The sequence below is a fragment of the Gorilla gorilla genome, chromosome 9, assembly GCF_029281585.2.
Source record: "Gorilla gorilla gorilla isolate KB3781 chromosome 9, NHGRI_mGorGor1-v2.1_pri, whole genome shotgun sequence".
Taxonomy (NCBI): domain Eukaryota; kingdom Metazoa; phylum Chordata; class Mammalia; order Primates; family Hominidae; genus Gorilla; species Gorilla gorilla.
In genome coordinates this window covers 128,136,451-128,149,381 of record NC_073233.2, presented here as the reverse complement: position 1 = coordinate 128,149,381, position 12,931 = coordinate 128,136,451, and positions in this window count along the sequence as shown.

The following is a 12,931-nucleotide window of genomic DNA, read 5'->3' as shown; positions in this document are numbered from 1 at the left end:
ATTAAGGGCCTCGCCCACATTTCCTAACTTCCCTTGTTTCAGGTCCTGTCCCCATCCGCCACCAGCTCTGCCCTCAGCCATTTCCCAGGCTCTTACCCTTCTCCTCCCACAACAGCCCAGAAGTGGGCAAAGAAGCCCTGGATGTCGGATTTCTTGTTTAGGTCCCTGAGGTTTGTCTCTGTTCACATTTTGGGTTTGGAAACAAGGATGGAAGACCTCATCTCTTTCCCACCTCTTCCCCATAGTCAACTTCCTTCTCTACTTCAACCACAGATCAAACCAGATTTTTCTTTGAAAGTGATAGGGCATTTGAAATCTCACTCCATTACATAAGCCCTGCCTACCTACATCTCTATGCCTTCCTATTGATTTCACCTGACCACCTCTTCAAGCTCCAGGACAAAACTCAGGTTTCCCAGGAAGACTTTCTCGACTCCCCACCGACCTAGCCCTCTGTTCTGTGCCACTGTCTCCCGCCTCTGGACTCCAACAATAGTCATTATTATAGCAGCTCCTCCCCCATTGTATTTTGATTATGTCCAGGTTCTGTGCCAAGCATTTTACATGGATCATCTTATTTAATTTTCATGGCATCCCTCCAAAGTAGGTTCTATTCTTAGGCTCTTTTTACTGACTAGGAAACCAAAGCTTAGAGAGGTTAGGCAACATACCCAAGGTCACAAAAGCAGTAGAGCCAGCCGGGACTCAAACACAAGTCTGCCCGCCTGACCACAAAGCCCTTGCTTTGAACCACAGTAGCCTCTGCCTGTCGGTAGCCCTCACTTTCTGCCAGTCCCATTCGGGGCTCACATCCTGCGCTATCTTCTCCTGTTATCTAACGGTTTCGCGTGTGGCAATCCTGTATCCCCAGTGAAGCTGTCAGTTAGTTCAAACAGGCCAGCCCCGTGCTGGGAACAGACAGCGTTTCCCTCAAACCATCCAGGCATAGAAGCATCCATTCATCTTAAATGTAAAGGCCGTCAGAGGAAGAGCTCTAACAAGCCTAATTACTCCGACTACAACCAAACAGCCCTCATTGTCAGAGAGTTCTTTATGTCTCATCGGAAGACCTCTGCCACACCATAAACCAATTTCCTTTTTTTTCTCATCTCTAGCCCTTGGAAAGCAGTAGCCAGTAGTGGTTCAGAAAATGGGCATCAGGATCTCAGTCCTGGAGCTCGGCCCCACTCATGAGCTGTGCGTCAGTGAGCCTGTTTCTTCAACTGTAAAATGGGCGCATACGTTTCTCCCTCACTGGATTGCTTTGAAAATTAAATGAAACATTGTGCATAAAACATTTCGCAACATGTTTGGCATATAGTACAGATCCAATAAATGGTGGCTGTTATCCTTTAATTCTGTTTATTCTTTCCCATTGTATCACATACTAAATCTCTGATTATACAAGTCTCTCCCTCTCACCCCCTGCCACATGTATACGTGTGCATGTACACATATTCTTTCAGAAACATTTTTTTGGCTGGGCGCAGTGGCTCACACCTGTAATCCCAACACTTTGGGATGCCAAGGTGGGTGGATCGCCTGAGGTCAGGAGTTCGAGACCAGCCTGGCCAACATGGCAAAACCCGTCTCTACTAAAATACAAAAATTAGCCGGGTGTGGTGGCGGGCGCCTGTAATCCCAGCTACTCCGGCGACTGAGGCACGAGAATCGCTTGAACCCAGGAGGCAGAGGCTGCAGTGAGCTGAGATCGTGCCACTGCATTCCAGCCTGGGTAACAGAGTGAGTTGGTCTCAAAGAAAAAAATAAATACATAAAAAAGAAACATTTCTTCCTCTCTATCCTCTTTAGGTGTCTAAGTTTTATGGGTCTTGAGACCTCTGAAACTGAGAAATGGATAGCAGCAAAACCTCGGGAGGCACCTTCCCTTTGCTTTTTGGTCTGAGTGTGCCTTAATTTGGGAGGAAGAGAAACACCAAACCATCTCCCAATCTGTGCCCAAGAAAACAGGTGCTGACAAGACCCTGCAGGAGGTGGAAAGGGAAACTGAACCAATGACCTTTACCGAGAGACAGGGAGAGAACCACCAAGTGCTTGTCTTTGCAAGACTGGAAAGATTTTTTTCTTCCCATGACTTTCTGTGAGTGGCTGTTTGGTTTGGGTAAGGTTACAGCCCCTTTGTCTCTGGGCCTTTGCAGATAGAGTGGAGGATTTGCGATTTGAGTTTGAGGGAGAACCAGGGATGGAGTGAGGGATCCCCTCTGCTTCTCAATGTCAATTACAAAGCTCCAGACACTTCACTGCCAGCACAGAAGTACAAATTAGCTTTCCGCCATCACACAATTATGCAGTTCCATCCATCAAGGGTGTGGTGGGAAAGTGGATTGGAGAGACAGCTGGTGGCGATACTGAGTGGAAAGGGAAGAGAAGTGGAGATGGCTGGGGTAGGCATGGAGAAGCTATTCTTTCCAGGCAGAAAAACCAGGCAGAAGGGAAGTTGTCATGGAGGTGGGCTGGATCCATGACTTTCAGGAAGGAAAAGGAAGCCTGGATGATCAGAGCTGCAAGTCAAGGCAGATCTCAGTCCATTGATTAGTCCATTGATTATGGTAGCTCTTCAGGTGCCTTTTACCCTCTGCCTCTTGCTATAATTATTTAACAGTATTTGTGTTTGAAACCAGAGGCTACAAAAGAACCTAGGCCAGCTGTAAGTGGTGCTGCTCAGATTAGAAGCCTGGCATTCTGAAGCCAGGGCTTGTTTCCTCCTTTGACACGGCACAGAGCTCCATGTTGCCCGTTGACTCTTGAAAGTCCCAAACATAGCTGGGCACGATGGCTCACGCCTGTAATCCCAGAACTTTGGGAGGCCGAGGCAGGCAGATCAGGAGGTCAGGAGTACGAGACCAGCCTGGCCAATATGGTGAAACTCCGTTTCTAATAAAAATACAAAAATTAGCTGGGCATGGTGGCATGTGCCTGTAGTCCCAGCTACTCGGGAGGTTGAGGCAGGAGGATCGCTTGAACCCAGGAGGCAGAGGTTGCAGTGAGCCAAGATCATGCCACTGCACTCTAGCCTGGGCAATAGAGCGAGACTCTGTCTCAAAACAAACAAACAGAAAAAAGTCCCAAACATAACCTCTTCTCCTCCATGCTAGTTCCTCCATGAGGCCTTCCCTGCTCCCCATCCCCAGATTCATGCATTCACTCGTTCATTCAGTCATCTAGCACGTGAAGAGTGAGTCACTGCACTAGATGCTGTGGGCACAGCAGTGGAACAAGGCAGATGCAACAATTATTTACCCTGAGATGGAACATGCAAGAGAAGCAGGCTATAAAATCATGGCAAAACAAAATATTTTAATTATAATTGTTATAATGGAGAATTAGAGGAGAGTCTAGCCTAGACCAGGAGGCCTTCTTGGAAGGCTTTTCCAGGTGTAGCCTAATCTTAAAAGATGAATCAGCATTGACCAGCAAAGACAAAGTTCCAGGCAAAGGAAACAGCTTGTGTACAGGACCTGAGTCTGGTGGGCTTCCCAGAAACATCACCAAGTAGCTAGGGCATGACGGGGGAGGAGAGTTGCTTGAAATCATGCAGTACAGTTTGGCAGGGCCCAAGAAACGCAGGGCCTTGGGGGCAATATTAGCACTGGGCTTGGTTTTGTTTTGTTTTCCTAAGATCAATGGGCAGTCATCGAAAGGTGTTATATAAGGGGTGACATGATCAGACTTGTATTTTAAAAATATTGTGCTCGGGAAATGGATTGTGGCCATGACAAGTAGTGCTGGTGAGTGGGATGGTGGTGGTGGCAGTAGGGGTGTGGAGAGGGGTTGGAATTCAGCAACATGTGGGAGTAGGATTTGATGTTTCTTTGGACTGGGGCAAGTGAGCAGGAGTGGTCAAGGGCAACTCCTGGTTCTGGCTTGTGTAGGTGGTGGCACCATGAATTAAGATTTGGAAGCTGGGGAGAAGCCCTGGGATTGCCTTTATGGTAGCTCTTCAGGTGCCTTTCACCCTCTGCCTCTTGCTATAATTATTTCACAGCATTTGTGTTTGAAACCAGAGGCTACAAAAGAACCTAGGCCAGCTGTAAGTGGTGCCGCTCAGATTAGAAGCCTGGTGTTCTGAAGCCAGGGCTTGTCTCCTCCTTTGACACAGCACAGAGCTCCATGTCACCGCCTTCACTCATGGTCTTTGTAGGCTGAACCTGGCCCCTCTTTGCGTCCACCTTATGCCCAGCATGGTGCTTTGTATGCAGAAGGTGCTCAATAATGACATCTCTGTAGCCCTGTGTACCTGGCACTGGGCTATGGGAGAGAGAATCTGAGACACAGTCCCTGCCCTCAAGAATCTTGTTGACCATGTGATCCAGGACCTTCCAGAGCAGGCTGGGCCACCTCATTATAATGGAAGACCTCAGGCCCTTTTCAGATGCCAGCATTGCTCCTACCTGGAGACTCAGACATCTGTCCCTGAGAGCATTTTGCCCCTCATGCCCTGGCAAGTCCCTCATCAGGGCACACTCAGTGAGGCTTTAGAGAAGAGAGGTCTTGTTCACTGGTCTGGAGCGTCGCTACCTTCAGCCACAGAGACCTTAGACTGTACGCCTGCGGCAAGAGGATGGGATCTGGCAGGGTTTGTGTGCCTTGTGTTGATTACATTTTAATGGGTGAACACCCTTTCCTTTATGCAAATCCCCGAGAAAATTTATTACTTTTTTTTTTTTTTTGAAATGGAGTCTCGCTCTGTCGCCCAGGCTGGAGTGCAGGGGCGTGATCTCGGCTCACTGCAAGCTCTGCCTCCTGGGTTCACGCCATTCTCCTGCCTCAGCCTCCCGAGTAGCTGGGACTACAGGCACATGCCACCATGCCCAGCTAATTTTTGTATTTTTATTAGAAACGGAGTTTCACCATATTGGCCAGGCTGGTCTCGTACTCCTGACCTCCTGATCTGCCTACCTCGGCCTCCCAAAGTTCTGGGATTACAGGCATGAGTCACTGCGCCCGGCCAGAAATTTATTACTTTAAAAAATCAGTTGGATTTTTAGCCTGGTATTTTATTGCTCTTGAAAAATGTGCATGTTACAGCTTGGGATGGGACATCCTGCTTTTTCATCAGGGGGCTGAGTGTGAACAAAGTTGAGCCTGGACAGGGGCCATTTCTGACCAGAGCCATCAGCTTGTCTCCCTTTTCCTGTCACAGTTGCTATGGGCCCCCTTATCAGAACATCTGGCTTCCATCTGACTGATGGTATCATCAAGGCTTAGGCTAGAGAGTCTAAGAAGGTTCTAGCATTATCCAGGGAGGGAGGCTCAGGGCCTAGTTTCTTATCCAGTGGAAAAGGGAACATTGCCCTCTCCTGAACTGGGGATCTCAGAGCCACCCTCACTATCATGACTTTTTAAAAAAAGATCTTTCATTTTTCCGAACAAATGGAAAGATACTATGTTTATCGAGAAAAATGTGATAAAAATATACACATTTAGTGCATTTCCAATTAACGTCCTAATGGAGCTTAAACATTTTTAAAATAGACTTTTTTATTTTTAACAGTTTTAGGAGTCACAGCAAAATCGAGTGGAAAGTACAGCGTTCCCATATACCCTCGGCCCCTACGTATTCATACTCTTCACCATCAGCATCCCTGCCAGAGGGCTATGTTTGTTACAGTCAATGAACTTGTAGTGACACTTTGTAATCAACCAAAGTACACAGTGTACATGAGGGTTCATTCTTGGTTCTGTATATTTGATGGGTTTTGACAAATGTATCCACCATTACAGTATCATACAGAGGGTTTCACTATGCTAAAAATCCCACGTTCCACCTATCCATGCCATTAAAAAGTGCATGTAATCGTGTTAGGCCACTGGAGAGAAAATAAAACCTGATCAATATTGATTTCAGATTATCTTCTGAGCATTGTGGTTTTTATGAAGTTATCGCTGCATGCCCTGTGTTTCCTGTCCTGCTTTTCTTAATATTATTTCCTACATGCATTTCCACATATTGACACAGTCCACACATCATTCTTTTTCTGTTTTTTCGAGACAGAGTCTTGCTCTGTCGCCCAGGCTGGAGTGCAGTGGCACGATCTCAGCTCACTGCAACCTCTGCCTTCTGGATTCAAGCAATTCTCCTGCCTCAACCTCCTGAGTAGCCGGGATTATAGGCACCTGCCACCATGCCCAGCTATTTTTTGTATTTTTAGTAGAGACGGGGTTTCACCATGTTGGCCAGGCTGGTCTCAAACTCCTGAGCTTGTGATCCACCCGCCTCAGCCTCCCAAAGTGCTGGGATTACAGGTGTGAGCCACCATGCCCGGCCCACACATCGTTCTTAATAAAGTTACAGAGCACACCATGGTGTAAACAGTTGACAGCGTACTCTAATCATTTGTTGGTTATTATTTTTCTACTATACAATCTTGTAGAAAAGATTTAAAAGGAGACTACAAATTGTGATTCTGATGCTTTTTGCAGAGGTTGAATGCTATGCACTTAAACTTGAATTTATGCCTTCAGCCAGGTTCCTCTCTAGCAGCCCCTGAGACAGAGTGTCCTGTATATCTCTTTTCATGTCTGTGAAGGGAAAAGACCCCATAATGTCCCGAGGGGACTCAATTACTGCTGTACAAACACAGGATCTTAGCTACTTTCAACTAGAAAGTTCTTTCTCATGTACAACACAAATGTCCTTGACTTGAATGTAAACTTTCCACCCTTTCCTGAGTGTGAACAGTTTCTCTCACCTGCACATCATGTGTGCAAATCAAAAGAGTATGATCCATATTAGGAGTTATTTATATGTGATGATATTCTGCAGGAGAATGTCATAGACTTTTCATGAATTCTCATCAAAGTCAAATAGTACAAACCTTTGTGGGAGGTGTTATTCTGATTTCCATTTTACAGACGAGGAAAGAAGATGATTCATTAATGCTCAGCTTTAAAATTAAAAAAAATCATATTATATGTCGTCTATTTGGAATTTTAAATTACTTCCTCCAAATAACCCACTTATTAAAAACAAAGTGGTGAGAAATCATGTCACTATTCATCATTTGCTTATAGTAAGCCTGGAATTTTGGACTCATTTTCTTACTTAATTCTTATGATAACTCTGGGAAGCAGGAGACCAAAGTGACTTTCAAACCCAAGACTTTGGGTGGTGATTGGGGGCAGGGAGGGGGTGGGGGGCACTGGCCAAGGCCATCAGGGATGAAGGCAGAGGGGTTGGGGATCTGGTTCTCACCACTCACCTGAAACTTCTCTCTCATTTCCTGCAAATAACAGAGTGGAACGTGTGAAAGGGCTGTTGATGGCAACCGGGGAGGACACAGAGCAGGACCCATGCCTTGGGAGGAAGTGGGCTTGCAGTTTCCACCCTTCCCAGGCCCCTGATCTTGACATCTTGGCTCTGTTGTTAGCTAGCTGTGTGAAATTGAGCCAATGACAGCCTCCTCCTGACACCGATGAGTCTCTGCTTCCTCCCACATTAAAGAGGGGATATTAGTACCTACTCCAGTTGGTTATGATGCGGACTAAATGTGATATGGTATACAATTAGGATGGTGTCTATACCAAGTGGAGATTAGTGAAACTTTTTATTTATTTATTTTTGAGATGGAGTCTTGCTCTGTCACCCAGGCTGGTGTGCAGTGGTGCAATCTTGGCTCACTGCAACCTCTGCCTCCCAAGTTCAAGCGATTCTCCTGCCTCAGCCTCCCAAGTAGCTGGGACTACAGGCATGGGACAGCATGCCAGCTAATTTTTGTATTTTTAGTAGAGATGGGTTTCGCCATATTGGGCAGGCTGGTCTCGAACTCCTGACTTCAAGTGATCTGCCCAACTCGGCTTCCCTAAGTGCTGGGATTACAGGTGTGAGTCACTGCGCCCGGCCAAAACTTCTTCTTACCTTCCTTTGCTATCTTTCCTGTCTGATAGCCCTGGAGTGAGTTTGGAGTGCCTATGACACTCTTGGGTCACCTCAGCTCTTCCTGCCACAAGACCCTCAGACCTCTAGCTCCAACCCTGCTGCCCTACCTGCCTCTCAGTGCTCCCCAGAATGGACGAGAAACCCAAGAGCCAAATCCTGGCTTCCTGACCCAGGGATGAAGCCCTAGCAGCCCTTCCTTGGCCCAGGTCCTCTTTCCTGCACCTTTGTTCTGCTCCCTGCTGTTAACAATGATTCACAGATCAAAGGATGTCCCCAGCAGGGATCCTTAACCATGAATTTGCTTCAGGGTCCAGAACTCTTGGAAATTACAATATAAAAAAACCTTGTGTATATATTTGCATTTTTCTGGAAATGGAATTCTCAGGGATTCCTAACCTCTGTGGGTAGATTTGAGGTGGGAGAGGGATTATGTGGGGTTTCTTCTGTGTAGACTAAAATTCTCTTAGAATTGAGATAGCAGTGTACAAGTTCAGTAGAAAAAGTCTGGTCCCAACCACAAAAAGAAGTGAAACAGAGATGAAGAGCCTACCTCTTACCTAGGGGAGAATTCCTGGGGAAAGGCAGATCTTCTGCTCATATTTTGTAGAATCATTCATGGTCTCTTCATGTTCTGCTCACTCACTCATTCATTTCATCAATCAGCATTTATTATATACCTACTGTGTGCCTTGCTTTCCACTAAGTCATACTGGCTATACAAACATCAGTTCTTTAAAGTGTGGTCCTGCTTTAATGCGTGCTTGTTAAAAATACAGGTTCCTGGACCTCAACCATGGAGGGCATTGCCTGGGACTCTGCATTTTAAACAGGCTCCTTGGGCTTATTAAATTAGGTTGACAGCCATTGATAGAGACTGGCATCTCCTCCCAGGCACAGCCTTTGGCATTGGTATGCAGCAAAGTGCCCGCATCATGGTTGCCTCCAAGACTGTTGGTTGGACCAAGATCACGGTTCTGACCCTTCTGCAGGAGAGGTTAGTTCCCTCCCTCCCTCTGCCCTGGCTCGCCCTGCCTCTCTTGAATGCTGGGCCCTGTGAGGGGGGAGGGAGCGGAGGGGTCGCTGGCTGTCCCCTCTACTGCAGCTGTGCTGGGGCACAGTCTTGGGCAGATTGTGAACCCCAAGGGCAGAGAGGCTGTCCCAGCATGCGCTGCTCCATCCTGACTGGGCGAAGATCTGAGAGTACCAATTAATGTTAACGAGGCTCCCTCTGCCTAGGCCTGTCTTAAGGCTTGGCTAATTAACACTTCTATGGTCCCTTGGGTCCCTAGAATGAGAGGTTTGCGGAGACCTGCAGGAAGTGACTGGTTTCAACCAAAAGGATCTTTCTACTTGTAGTAAGCATCGGGAGGCTGAGGCCTGGAATGATAGTGGCTTGGGAACTGGAACCTGGAACAGCAGTAGCTGGTGTTTCTTGATCAACCCACGTGCTTTACATCCAGCACCCCACTTAATACCCACTTGTGCTCCAGCAGCTAGGATTACTATTTCCCTCCTTTCACAGAAGAGGAAAGTGAGGCCTGGGGTTTGGAGCAAGGTCACACAGCTAGTGTGGCAGAACTAGGGGCACACCCAGGCCATCTGGCTCCAAAGTCTGAGCTCCTGCTCCCACTCTCTAGAGCCTTCTATGGCCACACAGCCCAGGGTCCCCCTTGTCTTGGCTTCATGCCCAGGCCTGGGCATTTTCTTCTCCATTGGGCCCGCAGAGTTGCTGGCAGTGGGAGACAACCGCAAGCCTGCAGCCCCGGACTCCTTCTTCCCACTGTGCCTTTGGACCTGGTCATGGACTTCCTGTTCCCAGAGAGGATGAGGCAATGGGGAGATGGGGCAGGGCAGGGCGGGGCAGGGACAGACTCTTCCCTTCTCCAGGGTCAGCAGCCTTGGGGAGAACCTACACCCTGTGTCCTCCTAGACAGTGCTGGCCTCCTTCTCTGCTGTGGACTCCTCTTACCTCTGAGGAGGAGATGGAGGTGGGCAGGGCGTGTGTGCAGCTGGTAGGGACATTATAAACACATAGTCAGGATCTTGCCCCCTGGAACCTGTCTCCAGCATGACTGTGGGGCAGCTTTGAGCAAACTTCAGATTTCTAGGAACTGGTGGGCCTCTGGTTATTTCATGGTTATCAGTCAGCCTCTCCCAACTTCTATCTTGCTTACAGATGGGCAAATGGGTCACGTAGTGAGGACTGTGGAATCAGTCCCAAGTCTGAATTGTGGCTCTGTCACATTCTAGCTGTGTGGCCTTGGACTTAAACCTCTAAGACGTAAAGCTTCAGTTTTTTGTCAGTAAAATGGCTGTAATGATTCCCATCTTGTTGGGTTGTTGTGGGACTTTAGAAAAGTACTATATTCAACACCCTGGGCTGCCCACCCTACTGCTCTGTCTCCTGGTCAAGGCCAGACATTCTGCTTCGGTTGGACCTGTAGCAGAGCAGCCGGGCAGAGAGAAAAGACCACATGGCCAGAGGCCTCGGCTGCACAGGAAGAGGCATCTAATAACTGTTCTATAAATGGTAGCTATTTTTCATATGTGCTGGGGCCACTGGCAATACTGCCTCTTATTTATTTATTTTAGAGACAGGGTCTCGCTCTGTTTCCCAGGCTGGAGTGCAGGGGCATGATCATTGCTCACTGTAACCTCACCTCAAAATTCTGGGTGCAGTGATCTTCCCACCTTGGTCTCCCAAAACGTTGAAATTATAGGCATGAGCCACCACATCCAGCCAAGCCTCGTATTTCTTAACTAGAGACAATGGAGGCTGATTTGGGCCGACACGTTGAGACCCCAGTGAGAGGGCACTGAAATCCAGGCAGGATTCAGGGTATCTGTGGCATTCCTGCGGGGAGTTCTGTTTGCCCAATTCCCTCCCCTCCCCCCTCCCCTCCCCAGGCCTGCCTCCAGCGTGCCCTCCCAATTCCCCCTCCCACCCTCCACATCTGGATTCAACTAGCAAACAACAGGCTTTCTGTGAATGCCCCCATCTTCCTCTGCCCTCTGTCCTCTGCTACAGAACTTTGGCTCTCACTGGGGCAGATGGGGGCGGGTGGGGAAAATGGGTCAGGAAAGCTTCGAGCTCTGTTTCCCCAAACCTGTAGGGTTGACTTAACTCTGCACCCCCAGCCGCCTGGCCGCCCCGCGCCTCCCCCACCCCCCACCCACCGCCTTGCCCTGATTCTCGGTGTTGTCTGTTGCTCGGGATCCACCAGGGAGCCTGGAGCCCTAGTTCAGAGCTGGGGCCAGGAAGGAGACTGCAGTCCTCCACCCTCCACCCCAATCCCAGGCCAGAGAACACAGCCACTCCTGTCTGCCAGAGAGAAGCCCTGCTGGGCTTCTAGAGGCCAAGCAGTAAATTGGAATGTGGCAGTCACAGTCAAGGCAGCTGTAACTCTCATTAAAGTGACATCAACCCCACCACGGGAGGATGCTGTAAATCCAGGGAAAGGGGGCATTCATCCAGGGAGAACCGCAGAAGCAAAGAAAAAAACCCATAAATAGAGGAGACGTGGTGTCTGGAACTAATGGCGGGGCCCAACCCAAGGCCGGGCTGAACTGGGGGTGGGGTGGGGAGGGAGCTAAAGGCTGGAGGACGGGGTGGAGGTCCGGAGCCGGGCCCTAGATGCTGGCGCAGTGCAGAGGCACAGCCGAGGCCTCTACCTGTAGCTGAGTCTCCTCTGCCCTTTCTGCCCAGGCTCCTCGGCTAAGGCTGGCACTTGGGAGCAGAGTTGGCTTGTGTCCCTGGGGAAATGGCTGGGGAGGTGTCACTGTTTATGGGCCTTCCCAGGGTCAAGAGGAGCTGTTGCTTTGGCCATTAAGATTCTGTCAGCTCTCAGAGGAGAAATCAGCCTTAGGTCAAACTCCAGGCTTAGAGCTGGTCACCTGAATTCAAATCCAGGCTCTGCTACCTCTTCAAAGCTGTGGGCGTTGGGAGACTATCTTCTCTTTTGGAAGTCTCAGTTTTCCCCTATCAGAGAAATGGAAGGATCCCCCGTGCCATATAGACCTGGTGTGAACATCCGGGTAGATAAACACGGGGTAACATCTGGCTGTCTGTGGGTGCTGCTTGTCAATTGACTGAATGAATCAGCAAAGCCCTGCAACCCCAGAAGCTGGGATTTTCTTTCAGAGCAGTTCCTTTCTGCTCAGGTCTGGGTTCAGCCGCTAATTTGCTGAGACGCCTTGGGCAGGGGACCTAACTTGTTAGGACTTTGGTTTTTTGTGGGTTTTCTTGGTTTTGTTTCTTGAAAACGAAGCTGTTGTTGAGTGTGACTCTGGATGGGGTAGATGGGGCTGCACACAGTAGGAGCACTACTCCTTTGTTTTGGGGTCTATGGAGTGGCCTGATCTCTAGGTCCCTGTGAACTCCAGGTGGGCTGCATTCTAGGATCTTCCCCTAGGGTCGTTCTGGTCGTTCTTCCTCCTCACCACCCATACCAGGAACCTGGGACACTACATTGGGAGGCCTCCTCTCCTTTGCTCTCTGGCCCTGGTGGCAGTGTTGCTAACGTCTACCCTGTTCTGAGGAAGTGTCAAGGCCAACCCTGCTCTCCTGGGGTAGGAATGAAGGAGACAGAGTGGGCTGGAGAAGTCCTGCTGTGTTTCTCCCTGCCCTCAAGTTGCAGTGTGCATCGGAATCTCCCGGAAGGCCTGTTAAATCACAGATTGCTAGGCTCCACACCCGGGTTGGGTTTCAGTAGTGCCTCAGAATCTGCATTTCTAACAAGTTTTTGGGTGGCCCTGATGCTTCTGAGTTTGGGCTGCATTTTGAGAAAAATTACCCTAGAGTGATCTGCTGGACTCAGCTTCCTAGCCTGTATTCTTGTGGACCTGCAACTGAAGCAAATTGGTGCTGCAGACAGACTCCAAGATGCCTGCGTGCAAGCTGTTAAGTCAGCTGGGATCTCCAGGGCCATCATTCACTGCTGTGCAAAGAGCTGGTCGGGGGGCCTCCGTGAAACAGCAGTTCTTGGGAATGCGACGCAGTCATCTATGTCTAACAAGCTCCCAGGGTGACTC